We start from the raw sequence: 14934 nt of genomic DNA on the forward strand, positions 1-14934 counted from the left end.
AATATTTGTGATTAAATGTGCAGCTCTGAAACCCTCCCAATATGTTCCATTCAATCAGCCATGAATTTCTTTATTTCACACTTGGCCATGACCTCCCAGATTGTCAATACCACATGACTTGTGTATAGCATGACTTGAAGAAAATCCTGGCCATCGATTTGTGGCCATGGTTCATCTTATTCTGCACTGAATGTGCTGCATCATTTTATCTTAGTATGGTTTCTAAACATGGAGTTGGATCTTATCTAATCAGGAAGGCATTTTAGAGTGGTTTGATAAATAGCTGGCATTCTTAATAGATGAGGCTGACAAGTGTGAAGGCAACACAAGTGAAATAAGCACTAAGTTTGGAAAAGTGAGCTAAAAGTTTTCAGGCCACTCTGGGATAAGTGAGGTGAGGAGCAAATAGCATGTGGTGTGTGGCCAGGATAGGCATGTTCAAGAAAAACTATGACAGTATTAAGTCATGTGCGGCACGGCTCTAAGTAGGGCGGCATGGTGGCACAGTGGTAGTCCTGCTACCTCACAGTATGGAGACCAGAGTTTGCCCTGCAATGGTCTGTCACCCTCTCCAGGGTTTGTTCCTGCCTTGTGCTCTGTTGCTAGCTGTGACAGATGCCTTAATCCCCTGCAACCCACATCTGGGTTAAGCGGGTTAGAAAATGACACGGCATGACATCTCTAAATAACCACAAAGCATGTTTGTAGTACTATAACTGACTACATGATATGTCGACTGATTTTCTTTTGTTACGATTTTCTGTTGTTGCTAAATGTATTCAATGGAAGGACAACAATTTTCAGCAGGACTGAAATGTTTAAGATAACACTGAAAGACAAATTGTATGCCCGTTTCAATATTTTACTACACTGTTTCTTGATGCCAATAATTTTATTTTAACTCATTGTATAATTCTCACCTCTTAAGAATTTGCATTCATATGACTTTCAACCAGGTGTGAATTATTTTCACATGCTGTATAAAACTTCCAGCATGACCAACAAGGCACTTGACTTCAGATGGCCATTGTATGTATGCAGGTAACACCTATAAACTGAAAAACTGTGCAGAATCTGTGTGGCACTGCAGAAGGCTGAGGTGACCCCGTGAAAAAAAACATTTATGATAAAGTATTTTATTTGCCACTTACAAATTCATGTGTACAGAAATTATTCTTTGCACACCCCAACTTAACTCAAATTTTTTAAAGGTCAGAGCACAGGGTCAGCTATTTGTACAGCACCCCTGAAGCAATTACAGGTTAAGGGCCTTGCTTAGCATTTCTTCTGTCACGGCCGGGATTTGAACCAACAACCTTTGAGAGACCAGCATAGATCCTTAGCTACAGAGCCACCACTCTGCCATTATTTTACTGCTTCACATGATGTCCTAGGGGACTTTACTTACTACCCATCCATCCATTATTCAACCCGCTATATCCTAACTACAGGGTCACGGGGGTCTGCTGGAGCCAATCCCAGCCAACACAGGGCGCAAGGCAGGAAACAAACCCCCAGGCAGGGCACCAGCCCACCACAGGGCACACACACACCCACACAGGGACAATTTAGAATTGCCAATGCACCTAACCTGCATGTCTTTGGAAACCAGAGCTCCCGCACGAAACCCACGCAGACATGGGGAGAACATGCAAACTCCACGCAGGTTCGCTTCCCGGGTCTCCTAACTGCGAGGCAGCAGCGGTACCCACCGCACCACCGTGCCGCCCTTTACTTACTAAGAAACTGCATTTATTTTGCATTTTATAAGAAATGTGCTTTTGTGTAAGAATTTCATTTAGAAACTATCAATGGTTTTTATCGTGGACACTGTCACACACACATGATTAGGGGACAACTAAGGGGCTTGAATAAATGTAATTCTGCGCCTGACCACGGGTTAGCAAAGTGCACTGATTCTCTCTCTCAGTTCCTTGCAGACCATTCTCGGGAAGTCCTGCCCGGTTCTGGGGCAACCAACGACGTCACTTCTGGTTCCGGCCCTGATAAAAGCCGCCATCTTAAGGCAGCAGTCAGTTCTGTTTTGGACTCAGTCATGTAAACATGTTTGTTCTATTTAATCATTTTTGCAGCTGGGAAATATTCTATGGGTGGCTGCCCCAGACCTTTCCAATGACTCTTTGTCATTCTTGTGACAACACGTAATAGAATAGTTAAAAATTCTTTGTTATCTCTTACCCTATGTGTACCTTCAGCGCCTTTCCTCTTTTTCTGCATGTTTGAACGCCTCTTAACTGGCACCTCCATCTCTTGGGTGCATTCCCATAAAGCCTGCTTATCAGAATCTGTCATTATTTTTGAGGCACCTTTCTCATGTCCTGTCTGGATTACTACTTGCTGTCTTTGCCAGTGACTGTCTCAGCATGCACCTGCGTCTTTACTCCTCCTCGTGTGTCTCACACTCGCACTTCCTCTTTCAATGTGGCACCAAAACCAAACTAACCAATCAGACTGCTCAGTGGGACTGGACTCACAAACCTTAGTGTTTTATTATTTTGTAGGTGATATATTACAATATTTAATCATAATTGGAGTTTTATTTAGAAATTTTAATTATATTTTATATTTTACCTTTGAACTTGTTACAGCACTCTGAGAATGCACTCAATGAAGAGCGCTATTCAAATAAACACAATTGAATTGAACCAAAAGAGGAAAATACAGTAGGCCAACAGTAACAAAGACTGTTTTTCGGTTAAACAAGCAAGTTTTAATTAACTAAGTAGAGCAAAAAATCATCAACACAAGGATCTGCTTTTTTTAAATTGATTGAGTGGATCTAATAGATACTGTAGATGGACAGTTAAAGTTATTAAAATGAAATGTAGAAATAGTGATGATGGAAAAATTAATCAGCCAAAAGCTTCCTTTGTTGGGTTATCGGTATTAAATTAGCTTAAGCATATGATTATTCTTTCATGTTTGCACCTAAAGACCCTATACATTTTAATGCATTAAGCTTAAATTTGTACATAAGCTATGGTTAGTGATTACAAACGATTTAATTGTAGATTATGAGGCAAAAAACATATTGCATTTAAATATTTAAGAAATAACTTAACCCTTCTAAGCTTAGTTGTGGAAATCTGTCTATCTATGTATTTTATACAGTGCCTTTTATGTCTGTAAATGTGTGTATCTTACCTAGTTCCACTCATATCTATTTATTTTTCTAGTGCTTTTCATGTCTATCTCTCTATTCCTCTCTATCTTTTTATCTATCATTAACAACAAACATATATATGGTTTTCCAACTCCACTGTTTGCAAATCTCCAAGGAGTAGTTCTCTTTAACAGAACAGATGAATCTGTAATGTATTTTAGGCTCCCATGACAGCTGCTCAGGGTTATCAGGAATGTGTCAACTGACATGAGCAGTGGGCAGAGGGAGCCTTCCACCATTTAGGATATTCACTAAGACTACGCAGATCAAAAAAGGGAATTTTAAAATGTTTCCGCTGAGGGAAGCAGCCCATTATAACAAAAACATTTTGCTACAGGCGGTTAACACATAAGCAAGTTCAAACAAGCCTACCTTTGCATGAAGCACAGCCTTCTAACTTGTCCCTTGCTTTGCAGTGCACCTCTTTCAGATTGGTTCAGACAAGTCCCCAAAGTCGGTGACACTTTCAGATTGACTGCCTTCTCCACCCCCACCCCCCACACCATGACATTTGAAACCAGAGGGTATTGAGAGATTAACTCTTTACTGTCGAGGGACTTCACTTGTGGGTGAAGAAAGTCCCTGCAATGTACATCTTAAATTTGCTTAATTATAATTAAGATTACATCTTGCCTGAAGAAGGGGCCTGAGTTGCCTCGAAAGCTTGCATATTGTAATCTTTTTAGTTAGCCAATAAAAGGTGTCATTTTGCTTGGCTTTTCTCTACATTCATAATGGCTAACATGGTACAACACCCTAGTACTACTTAATTATAATAAAATCCTAAAGACAACACAAATAATTTGCATATGCAAGTACAAAAATGCAAAAGAAGGAATAAAAATGTGAAGAGAAATGTGACCTGGATTATAATATTATACATTTTCTAAACACATCTATGGTTTTTAATGTTCCCATCATGCTGGAATCTTAACATCACAGAAGTGGACGTTAGCCAGAAACCTGCCTTGACTGGGATGCCATTCCATGACTTAACAAACTGAATCCTTTTAAAGATATAAATGTGTTAGAAGTAAAAGAAACAGAAGAACTACCCTTTTCAAACATGATTAAAACAGTTTAGGACTATGAGGGTCAGAGCCTATTTTGTCATATTCTAAAATAATGTATTTGTTATTATTTTTGTAATACGTAAATGTATATATGTATATATATGGTAGATTTAAAATTTTAACAGTCATTATGTATGTTAAAGGGTTCCATATTTTTCAGAAAGAGAACATATTCTAACCTCAAGTGATTCGAGAATATTTAAAGAAACATACAAATGCCGCCTGATGAAGTAACTTATTAGGCACGGAGGGAAAGGCCTCTTGTCCTGCCATCTCCAATTGTAATACCCATCATTTTTTAATTATCAAGCTGAAATGACAAACAATACTTTTTAGAGTAATGAAAAAAGGTTTGATCAGAAGTATTGCTACATCCATCCATTATGTAAATCCCATAGCCATCAAGTCCAACTTCTTTCACAAGAATAGATATTTGAAAAAATATACAAAACAGGAATGGAATGAAGGTGCCTTTACAAGAGCAAACGGGATCAGGTCTTTACTTGTGCAGTGTGGCAGTCCTGAACACCCCAGCCCCCCATTCCCTTTGGGACCACCCTCACTTATAAAAACAAGCATAATTGAAGATGCCACACTCAACCAATACTTTACACCAACTATGCAAGCAGTTCTTTTGGTGAACACAACATATCTCCAATATCCTGAGCCTGTCCAGTCCTGACCAGGGCATAGTGAACATCACGGCAGCTAGATTTTGAGTTCCTTTCCATTTTATGCTGCTTGTTTTGGTTATTTATTCAAACATCTGTAGTCAGCCTTGATTGTGATTTTTGCCTAGCCATTTTATAATTAATTTTTAATATATCCATTCTCTGATGTCTCCCAAACTGTACATCGATCATAACTCCCATGATATTCTTTTAACTATCTATTATTCATCTTGCCGCCTTTCATTTTAATTCAAACAATGATTTTTGGCTTTTTGCACTGACACTAGTTCTTCATGCACATTTAGACATGGAGATCAAAACAAAGGGAAAAGTGGGGACATGCAAGAAGGTGAAGACTCTATACTAGACTGAGACTCCAGGTCAAGAGGATCTGACATAGTTTATGCAAATGCCTACCCTGATTATCTTGAATGCAAAATTGAAATAAACAATTACTTAGCAACTCCAGTTCCTCATAAATATTCTACAAGTACATGACATTAGTGTTTACCATATTGGCTGGTCATGACAGCATAGTGTTGTGGCAGGACTTGTTACTGTCTCATGGATTTTGAACTCCTAGGTGTAGTGTCTGCTGTGTGAAGTTCTCATTGTGTTTAGATGGATTTCTATTGTGGACTTTGGTTTTCTGTCACATTCCAAAGATATCTTAATAGGTTGATTAATGAATCTAAACTGAGAACCTTAGAGCTGCAAAATGGCAAAAGTGGGCATTGTGTTATGGTGCCAACCAGCACACATAACAGAAATTAAAATATTTTTTGTAATAAATTATATGGTAAAATACTGTGGGTACTGTGAGTTCAGCACAGGTTGAGTATTTTGTCCTATCCTCAAAGGTCCATGAACATGTTGATGAAAGTTTTATCTCTGTTATTAGAACAATAGAACATTAGAAATATTTAGACAAGAACAGGCCATTCAGACCTATCCATTTAATTCCTCCAAAATCAAATCAGAATCCTCCAACATCAGGTTGTGTTTTGAGGATCCCTAAAGTTATACTGTCTACCATGCTACTTGGTAACTTATTCCATGTGTCAGTGGTTCTCTGTGTGAGAAAATCTTCCTAATGTTTGTGTGAAATTTACCTTTAACAAGTTCCCAAATGTGTCCACATGTTCTTGATGAATTCATTTTAAAGTAATAGTCTTGATCCACTGTACTAATTAATTTAATAATTTTAAACATTTCAATCAGGTCTCCTTTTAATCTCCTTTTACTTAAACTAAAAAGGCTCAACTCTTTTAACCTTTCCTCATAACTCATTGCCTATAGACCTGGAATCATCCTCTTTGCTCTTCTGTGTACTTTTTCCAATGCTGTTATGTCCTTTTTGTAACCTGGAGACCAAAACTGCAAACAGTACACAAGATGAGGCCTCACCAGTGCATTATAAAGGTTGAGCATAACCTCCTTGGACTTGTACTCCACACATCGTGTTATATAACTTAAAATTCTGTTAGCCTTCTTAATGGCTTCTGATCACTGTCTGGCAGTTGATAGTGCCGAGTCCATTACAACTCCTAACTCTTTTTCAAAATGTTACTACAATTTTCATACTTTTCTTTGTGTACTCAGACCTCAAAATTTTAGTTCCTATGTGTAACACTTTATATGTGCTTACATTAAAATTCATCTGCCACAAACCTGCCTAAGCCAGTATTCTGCCTAAGTTCCTCTGTAATGTTTCAATGGATTCAAGATGATCTGATAATCCTCCTAGTTTGGTATCATATGCAGACTTAACCAGTTTGTTACTTATATTCCTGTCTAAATCATTTAAACATATAAACAATAGCAGCAGCCCTAGCACTGACCCCTGTCGGGCACCACTCTTAACTTCACCTAATTCTGATAGGGTTCCTCACACCATCACTTTTTACTTCCTGTTTTTAGACAATTTTGTACCCATCCACACACAATGACCTGAACTTCCACTTTTTAGATTGACAACCAATCTCTCATGTGGCAGCTTATGAAATGCTTTGTGAAAGACAAAATAACTAATATCATATTCACCACTCTGGTCATTTTCTTTTGTTGCATCCACATAGAATTCCAACATGTTAGTAAAACATGACCTCCCTCTTCTGAACCCAAGCTAACTGTTCAGAAAAACTACTGTTTTTGCCATCTGTTGCTCAGTCTTTTCCTTAATAATCCTTCCATCCACCCATTATCCAACCCGCTATACCCCAACACAGGGCAAGGGGGATCAGCTGGGGCCAATCCCAGCCAACACAGGGCGCAAGGCAGGAACAAATCCTGGGCAGGGTGCCAGCCCACCATAGTTCCTTAATAATTCCACCCATTAATTTACTTGTCATGCACATAAATCTTACTGGCCTATATTTGCTTGGATCTGCCCAATCACCCTTTTTATATAATGGAATAATATTTGTAATTTTGCAGTCCATCAGAATTTCTCCAGTGTACAGTGGTTTCCAAAAAATATGTGTGAAGGGATTATATATGTACTCTCTAACTTCCTTAAGAACTCGAGGGTAAATATTATGTGGTCCTATGATCTGTTTGATTTCAACCTGTTTAATCCAAGCACTACTTCTCCCTCTACAATTTCCTATTTGCTCAGTACAGTACCTCCTTAGTAGTCCCTGTTACCACTGCAATATTATCCACTTCATCACATGTGAAGACTTCAGACAAATGCAAGTTTAGAGTATCTCCTTGTTCATTTTCTTTATATTTTAATTACCCTTTACTACTCCTGATACACTTCACCTTCTCTTTGACTATTCTTTAACTACTAAAATACTACTAAAAACTGAAAAGAATCTATTTGTCAAATTTATTTCATTTAGTTGTTTTGTATTGTATTTTATTGTAATTTTTCTGTTGTTTTTAATTCATTGGCACATACACTGTATAACTTTTGTGAAAAAGTAATCATCAAAATGACTTTATACATAACAAATGAAAGGGAACACAGGATGGCTCATGTTGTCCTATCTCAAAGAGTCAGCAGCTAGATTTCATGACCAGGAGAAAGACATGGTAAAATGCCAAATTCTAAGCCAAAAATCAATCCTATAGCCCTTGAGAAATCAAAACACTGCCAGAAATCTTAGCTGAACAATCAAAGTAAAGAATTCAATATCAACACTTTCTTAAAGTAATTTTTATGTAGTAGTAGTTATTATGCTTTTTCGAATAACTAGTAAGAACACATCACTGACATTAGAACATGAGAACAATCTGGACAAGAACAGGCCATTCAGCCCAACAAAGCTTGCCAGTCCTATTCACATAATTCTTAAAAAAATAACATCAAATCCTTCTGTCTACCACACTACTCGGTAGCTTATTCCAAGTGTCTATCATTCTCTGTGTAAAGAAAAACTTCCTAATGTTTGTGCAAAATTTACCCTTAACAAGTTTCCAGCTGTGTCCCTGTGTTCTTGATGAACTCATTTTAAAATAACAGTCTCGATCCACTGTACTAATTCCCTTCATAATTTTAAACACTTCAGTCATGTCACGTCTTAATCTTCTTTTGCTTAAACTGTATAGGCTCAGCTCTTTTAATATTTCCTCATAATTCAACCCCTGCATCCCTGGAATCAGCCTAGTCGCTCTTCTCTGGACTTTATCCAGTGCTGCTATGTCCTTAATACCGTCACAGGAATGATGTCATTCATTGTGCGTACACCTCCAGCCATCTGAGCCTATGCAAAGAAAATGGCAGCAGCCACAATTTAAACAACACAGCATCTGAAATGACAATATATATGAAAATATATCAACTTTTAAAGTACTAATTCTAGCACAAAATAAATAATATAAATTGGCAGTCAATAGGCAAAAACCTCTAAAGAGAACAGAAAAGATCAAAACTAATACTGAAGAGTAAGAGACATAAAAAACAGAATTATAAGTGTAGCTGAGCCAAGACCCCGAGGGCTGTTTTCTCTTTTGAAGCAATGACGCTAATCAGGAAGAGCAGTAACCATGACCTTGCCCACCCACCAGTGAAATGTTAAAAAGAGTCCTGATTCCCAGTGCGACTGTCTAACAGTCAATGTTGATCACCATTATCATAATTGTTCTGGAAATTCTGAGTAATATCTGTTATGATGACTGTTGGAAGGGCATTCCACAGTTTTTTTCATTACAGAAACATTTAGTAAAACAAAGAATGGGTTTTCTGGCTCATTCCCAACTGTGAATGAGTATGAAAGTTCTGTATATGGCTGCTAAAGTTCTGTGATGTCGTAGCTGATACTGAAGCATCGTGATTTTAAGGAAGATGACAGCAGCTCTCTGGTGGGTCTTTCATATACATACCTGTGGGGCATCATGGGAACTGGAGTTCCAATGTGCAGCCCTACTGGGTCTCATGGGAGCTGCCAAAGGAGGTTGATGGAAAGAGGTTTCCTCCTTTTAGGAAGGTTCTGCCTGAAGTGCTCCCTGGATGCAACGTGGTGGCACTGGATGTACTTCTAGGGCTGGTATAAAGAAAGCCACTCTTCCTTACTCGGTGAGTCAGAGCTGGGGGGAAGAGGATGAGGTTCACTGAGGAGGAGTAGACAGAATGAAAGAAGAGAGAAAACAGAAAGATTAATTGTATTTAACAAAGAAACCTGTATAACAGAGGTATTTGCAAAATAAATCATTTGTTTCCACCTGGGACTTGTGTTTGTATTGTTGTGCCTGGGATTTGGGGTGCTGCAATGCCCCATACTGGTATATATATACTGTATATATACACACATACACACTCACCGGCCACTTTGTTAGGTACACCTTGCTCATACCGGGTTGGACCCCCTTGTGCTTTCAGAACTGCCGTAATTTTATGTTGCATAGATTCAGCAAGGTGCTGGAAACATTTCTCAGGTATTTTGGTCCATATTGACATGATAGCATCACAAAGTTGCTGCAGCTTTGTTCTTCTTGCTATTAAAGTTTGTTTGTTTTAATTTATTATTGGCTCTTCTGGTTTTTGACCACTTGCTTCTAGAATTATGTTTTGAGAATTTCTGATTTACTTCTTTTTTTAAAAAATATACAGTAGAAACTTGAGCATTTTTTGTACTTTTATCTTTATTTATGTTCTTATGTTGTGAGATTTATTTTTTATTTTTTTAAGTCAACTTTTTTTGGAATTCGCTTTAAGTTTCTTTACTTAGAATCTCATTTTGAAGTCTAAGTTATTTTTCACGGCTTTTTAAAGACCCCCCTTTCTTTTGGGTGATTTTTGCAAGTCTCTGACATTTTTGGAGTGTGCAGGTCTCAGGACTTTTTTGAGGCCTTTGGGTTTTTTGTTGTTTTCAGGGCAGAATTGTAACACATAAATATATACAATATTTATTAATAAAGAGAACACAGAAAGATATAAAAATGCTGGGGATTCACAACAGATTCCACATTTATTAAGAGACTACTTTGGAACTACAGACTGGGATATCCTGCAGGGATCATATTGTGAGAATATTGAGTAAGAACTCTACGCTGCTATGCCAACAACAAGCCATGGATTACAAGTGACATCAAGGGCCTTTTGAACCAGAAGAAAAGGGCTTTTAAAGGCGCTGATCAGCATGAGTTCAAGTGCGTGCAGAAGGAACTCAGAGTCCAGCTCAGGGCGGCGAAGGAGCAGTACAGGAGAAAACTGGAGCAGAAGTTGCAGAATAACAGCATGAAGGAAGTGTGGGATGGGATGAAGATCATCACTGGCTGCAGCTCAAAGCGGGGTGCCACCATTGAGAGAGACGTGAAGAGAGCAAACCAAATGAACAACTTCTTTAACAGGTTTGACCACCCTAACCCACTCTCACCTCGGAGTAATACACCCTCCACCCATCCTTCTGCTGATACCAGCATAGGAGTGACATCCCCACCCACAATTACAGCAGCGCAGGTGAGCAGAGAGCTGAGGAAACTTCGTGCCAGCAAAGCAGCGGGTACAGATGGAGTATCGCCATGACTGCTGAAGGTCTGTGCATCGGAGCTGGGGGGTCCTCTACAGCGCATCTTCAACCTGAGCCTGGAACAGGGGAGAGTCCCGAGGCTTTGGAAAACATCTTGCATCACCCCAGTCCCAAAGGTATCACGTCCTAGTGAGCTGAATGACTTCTGGCCTATTGCTCTGACGTCACATGTGATGAAGTCCATGGAGAGGCTGCTGCTTCACCACCTGAGGCCTCAGGTCCAACACGCCCTCGACCCTCTGCAGTTCGCATACCAGGAGAAGGTGGGAGCGGAAGATGCCATCATCTATATGCTACACCGATCCCTCTCCCACTTGGACAGAGGCAGTGGTGCTGTAAGAATTATGTTTCTAGACTTCTCTAACGCCTTCAACACCATCCAACCTCTACTCCTTAGGGACAAGCTGACAGAGATGGGAGTAGATTCATACCTAGTGGCATGGATCGTGGACTATCTTAAAGACAGACCTCAGTATGTGCGTCTCGGGAACTGCAGGTCTGACATTGTGGTCAGCAACACAGGAGCGCCACAGGGGACTGTACTTTCTCCAGTCTGGTTCAGCCTATATACATTGGACTTCCAATACAACTCGGAGTCCTGCCACGTGCAAAAGTTCGCTGACGACACTGCTATAGTGGGCTGCATCAGGAGTGGGCAGGAGGAGGAGTATAGGAACCTCATCAAGGACTTTGTTAAATGGTGCGACTCAAACCACCTACACCTGAACACCAGAAAAACCAAGGAGCTGGTGGTAGATTTTAGGAGGCCCAGACCCCTCATGGACCCCGTGATCATCAGAGGTGACTGTGTGCAGATGGTGCAGACCTATAAATATCTTGGAGTGCAGCTGGATGATAAATTAGACTGGACTGCCAATACTGATGCTCTGTGTAAGAAAGGACAGAGCCGGTTATACTTCCTTAGAAGGCTGGCGTTCTTCAACATCTGCAATAAGATGCTGCAGATGTTCTATCAGACGGTTGTGGCGAGCGCCCTCTTCTACACGGTGGTGTGCTGGGGAGGCAGCATAAAGAAGAAAGACGCCTCACACCTGGACAAACTGGTGAGGAAGGCAGGCTCTATTGTTGGCTTGGAGCTGGACAGTTTGACATCTGTGGCGGAGCGATGGGCGCTCAGCAGGCTCCTATCAATTATGGAGAATCCACTGCATCCACTAAATAGTATCATCTCCAGACAGAAGAGCAGCTTCAGTGACAGACTGCTGTCACTGTCCTGCTCCACTGACAGACTGAGAAGATCATTCCTCCTCCAAACTATGCGACTCTTCAATTCCACCCGGGGGGGGGTAAACGTTAACATAATACAAAGTTATTGTCTGTTTTTACCTGCATTATTATCAATCTTTAAATAGCATTATTCAAAGCTATTGACTCTTTATTTTACCTGCTTTTTTATTACTCTTTAATTTAATAATTTTTTTTTTGTATCAGTATGCTGCTGCTGGAGTATGTGAATTTCCACTTGGGATTAATAAAGTATCTATCTATCTATCTATCTATCTATCTATCTATCTATCTATCTATCTATCTATCTATCTATCTATCTATCTATCTATCTATCTATCTATCTATCTATCTATCTATCTATTTATTTAAACAAATAAATGAATGAATTGAAAGCCATTTGGTGGATTTTCTAGGCCATGTACAGTACCCAGGAGAGTGGAAGGTGTGGAGTCAGGAGAACACTGGAGACAGACTTAGAGAAATCTTTGCATATTTCTCCTTAACATAGAAACAAAAAAGCCTGCTGTGTAACCTGCAGGAGCGTGCGTAACAACCAAAAAACAAAAAGAGGCAAAATGGAATTGTGTAAAAGGCCATCCTTAGCAAAGAAGTTCCTATATGTTTAACGAAAATCTGAATTCTTAAAACAATAACAGAAAGTCAAGTTAAACAGTAAATCCAAAGAAGCCATGATCAAAAAGGAGAACTCACCAAAACACCAAACACATTCAATGAACAGCGAGGGATTGCATTTCCCATCAGCCTTTACAGGGCTGGGAGCAGCCAATCAAAAGTGATGGACAGGTGGCTCCACCTGTTGGGGGAACCACCCACAAAATACTGGAACACCAGAGAACAATATCAAAGCATGTAGAAACTAATAATAAATAAAACTAACATAAAATATATAATTAGACAAATAATAAAAATAAACAACAACATTAGCATAAATAATTGCAATAAAAGAAACAAAAAAGACAAAAAGAAGATATTTAAACATAATTCAGTGAGGAACCCTGGCTAACACATACCACTTGTAAGACTTGTATCAAACTCCCACATATGACAATATAATAAAAGATATAATTTTATATCTCTAGTATATATAGATCAACTTCAGTGTCCAGAAATTATTTAAAATAAAAAATTACCACAATGTACTCATTACAAGGGAACATAACAATAATACAGACCTCACAAGTGCACTATTTTTGAACTTATTACAATACATAGATTTAGATGAAAGACTTAATATAATATAGAAAGACAGATCAACTGCTGTTAGTGGAAGAGTTCAAGTATATCAGGATCTTGTTCATGATTGATGAAGAGAAGGTGGCAAGCAGACTGGAGCCGCAGTGGCTTTTCTGTGGGCACTGAACCAGCCAACAGTTGTGAAGCAAGAGCTGAGTTTAAAGATAAAACTCGGTTTAGCTGATGGTCATGAGCTGTGGGTAATTATCAGAAGAATGAGATCACAAGTACAAGCAACAGAAATGAGAACTGACACTCTGTGATAGGGGGAGAAGCTCAACAGTTTGGGAGAGCCTTGGAGTTCAGTTGCTGCTTCTCAGGATTGTGATGAGCCAGTTGAGGTGTTTTTTTGGCATGTTGTAAGGGTCCCTGGGGGGTTGCTCCCCCTAAAGCTGCTCTGAAAGAATCCCAAAGAGTGAAGACTGTGCAACAGACCCAGGACAAACTGGAGGGATTATATCTCTCGGGTGGCTTTGGGAACGCCTGGGAATTCTCCAGGAAGAAATGGAAGATGTAGCTGGTAACTGGGGTCTGGGCTGCCCTGCTTGGCCTGCTGCTGCAGTAACCATCACCTGGAGATAGATAGATAGATAGATAGATAGATAGATAGATAGATAGATAGATAGATAGATAGATAGATAGATAGATAGATAGATAGATAGATAGATAGATAGATAGATAGATAGATAGATAGATAGATAGATAGATAGATAGATAGAAATATGCTACATAAAAAGATCAATAGATATATGTAAAAGATGATATATAAAATAGATAGGTAGATAGTGAAAGGCACTATATATGAACTAGAGAGTAAAAGATTTAGATAAGAAATGCTATATAAAAAACATCAATCGACAGATGTGAAAGATGCTATATAAAATAGACAGAAAGATTTTTTTTACAAACCAAACTTGCAAATGAGTCAAAATGTTGACTGTGTCTCTTGACATAGCTGTGTTGTGTCAAGTGTCAGAGATGAGATAAACTATTCTAACAGCACTTTTTTCTTCAATTTTGTTTTTTTAGTGTCAAAACCTTGAATCGTATTACAGACAGCAGTCAGACACTGCACAAGTGTCAGCTATAAATAGAGAGTGGCAAGGTCCTCTGAAAAAAAGAGTACAGCCAATAAATAGAGTGCTTTACTTAACAACATCATCAACATTTTGGTCATGTGTCAACATTTAGTCAGCAATGAAGAAACAAAAGGCTAAATTAAGAAATCTTTTGAATATGTTTACAAAGCACATATGTTAAATATAAATTCAGAATGTTTTCATTTGCACTGTAAGATGAGAATGGTACAAGATTAAAGGTTCTTTAGCAGTGTTTCTTCTTGATGGAGGGTTGATAGTCTGACCATCCCCCATATTTTCTTGCCCCCATGTGATTCACAGGGCCAGCTGTGTAGACAGTGTCTAGACCATAAGAGTGTCTAAGGTACAAAAGAATTAATATGTGAACAACTGCATGGGCCTCAGTAAAACAAATATCAACAAAAATCATGTAACCAGGTCAGAGTTAGG

General features: G+C 39.0%; 1 protein-coding gene across 1 annotated transcript in view; it reads right to left on the minus strand.

Annotated features, from left to right (window-relative positions):
* dusp27 (dual specificity phosphatase 27) overlaps positions 1 to 3664 on the minus strand; it is a 75050-nt gene extending 71386 nt beyond the window's left edge. Inside the window, 1 exon segment of the mRNA XM_028800094.2 lies at positions 3557 to 3664. The gene's annotated coding sequence lies outside the window, so the exon portion shown is untranslated.
* Between the last annotated feature and the right edge of the window lie 11270 nt (positions 3665 to 14934).

The sequence above is a fragment of the Erpetoichthys calabaricus genome, chromosome 4, assembly GCF_900747795.2.
Source record: "Erpetoichthys calabaricus chromosome 4, fErpCal1.3, whole genome shotgun sequence".
Lineage (NCBI taxonomy): Eukaryota > Metazoa > Chordata > Cladistia > Polypteriformes > Polypteridae > Erpetoichthys > Erpetoichthys calabaricus.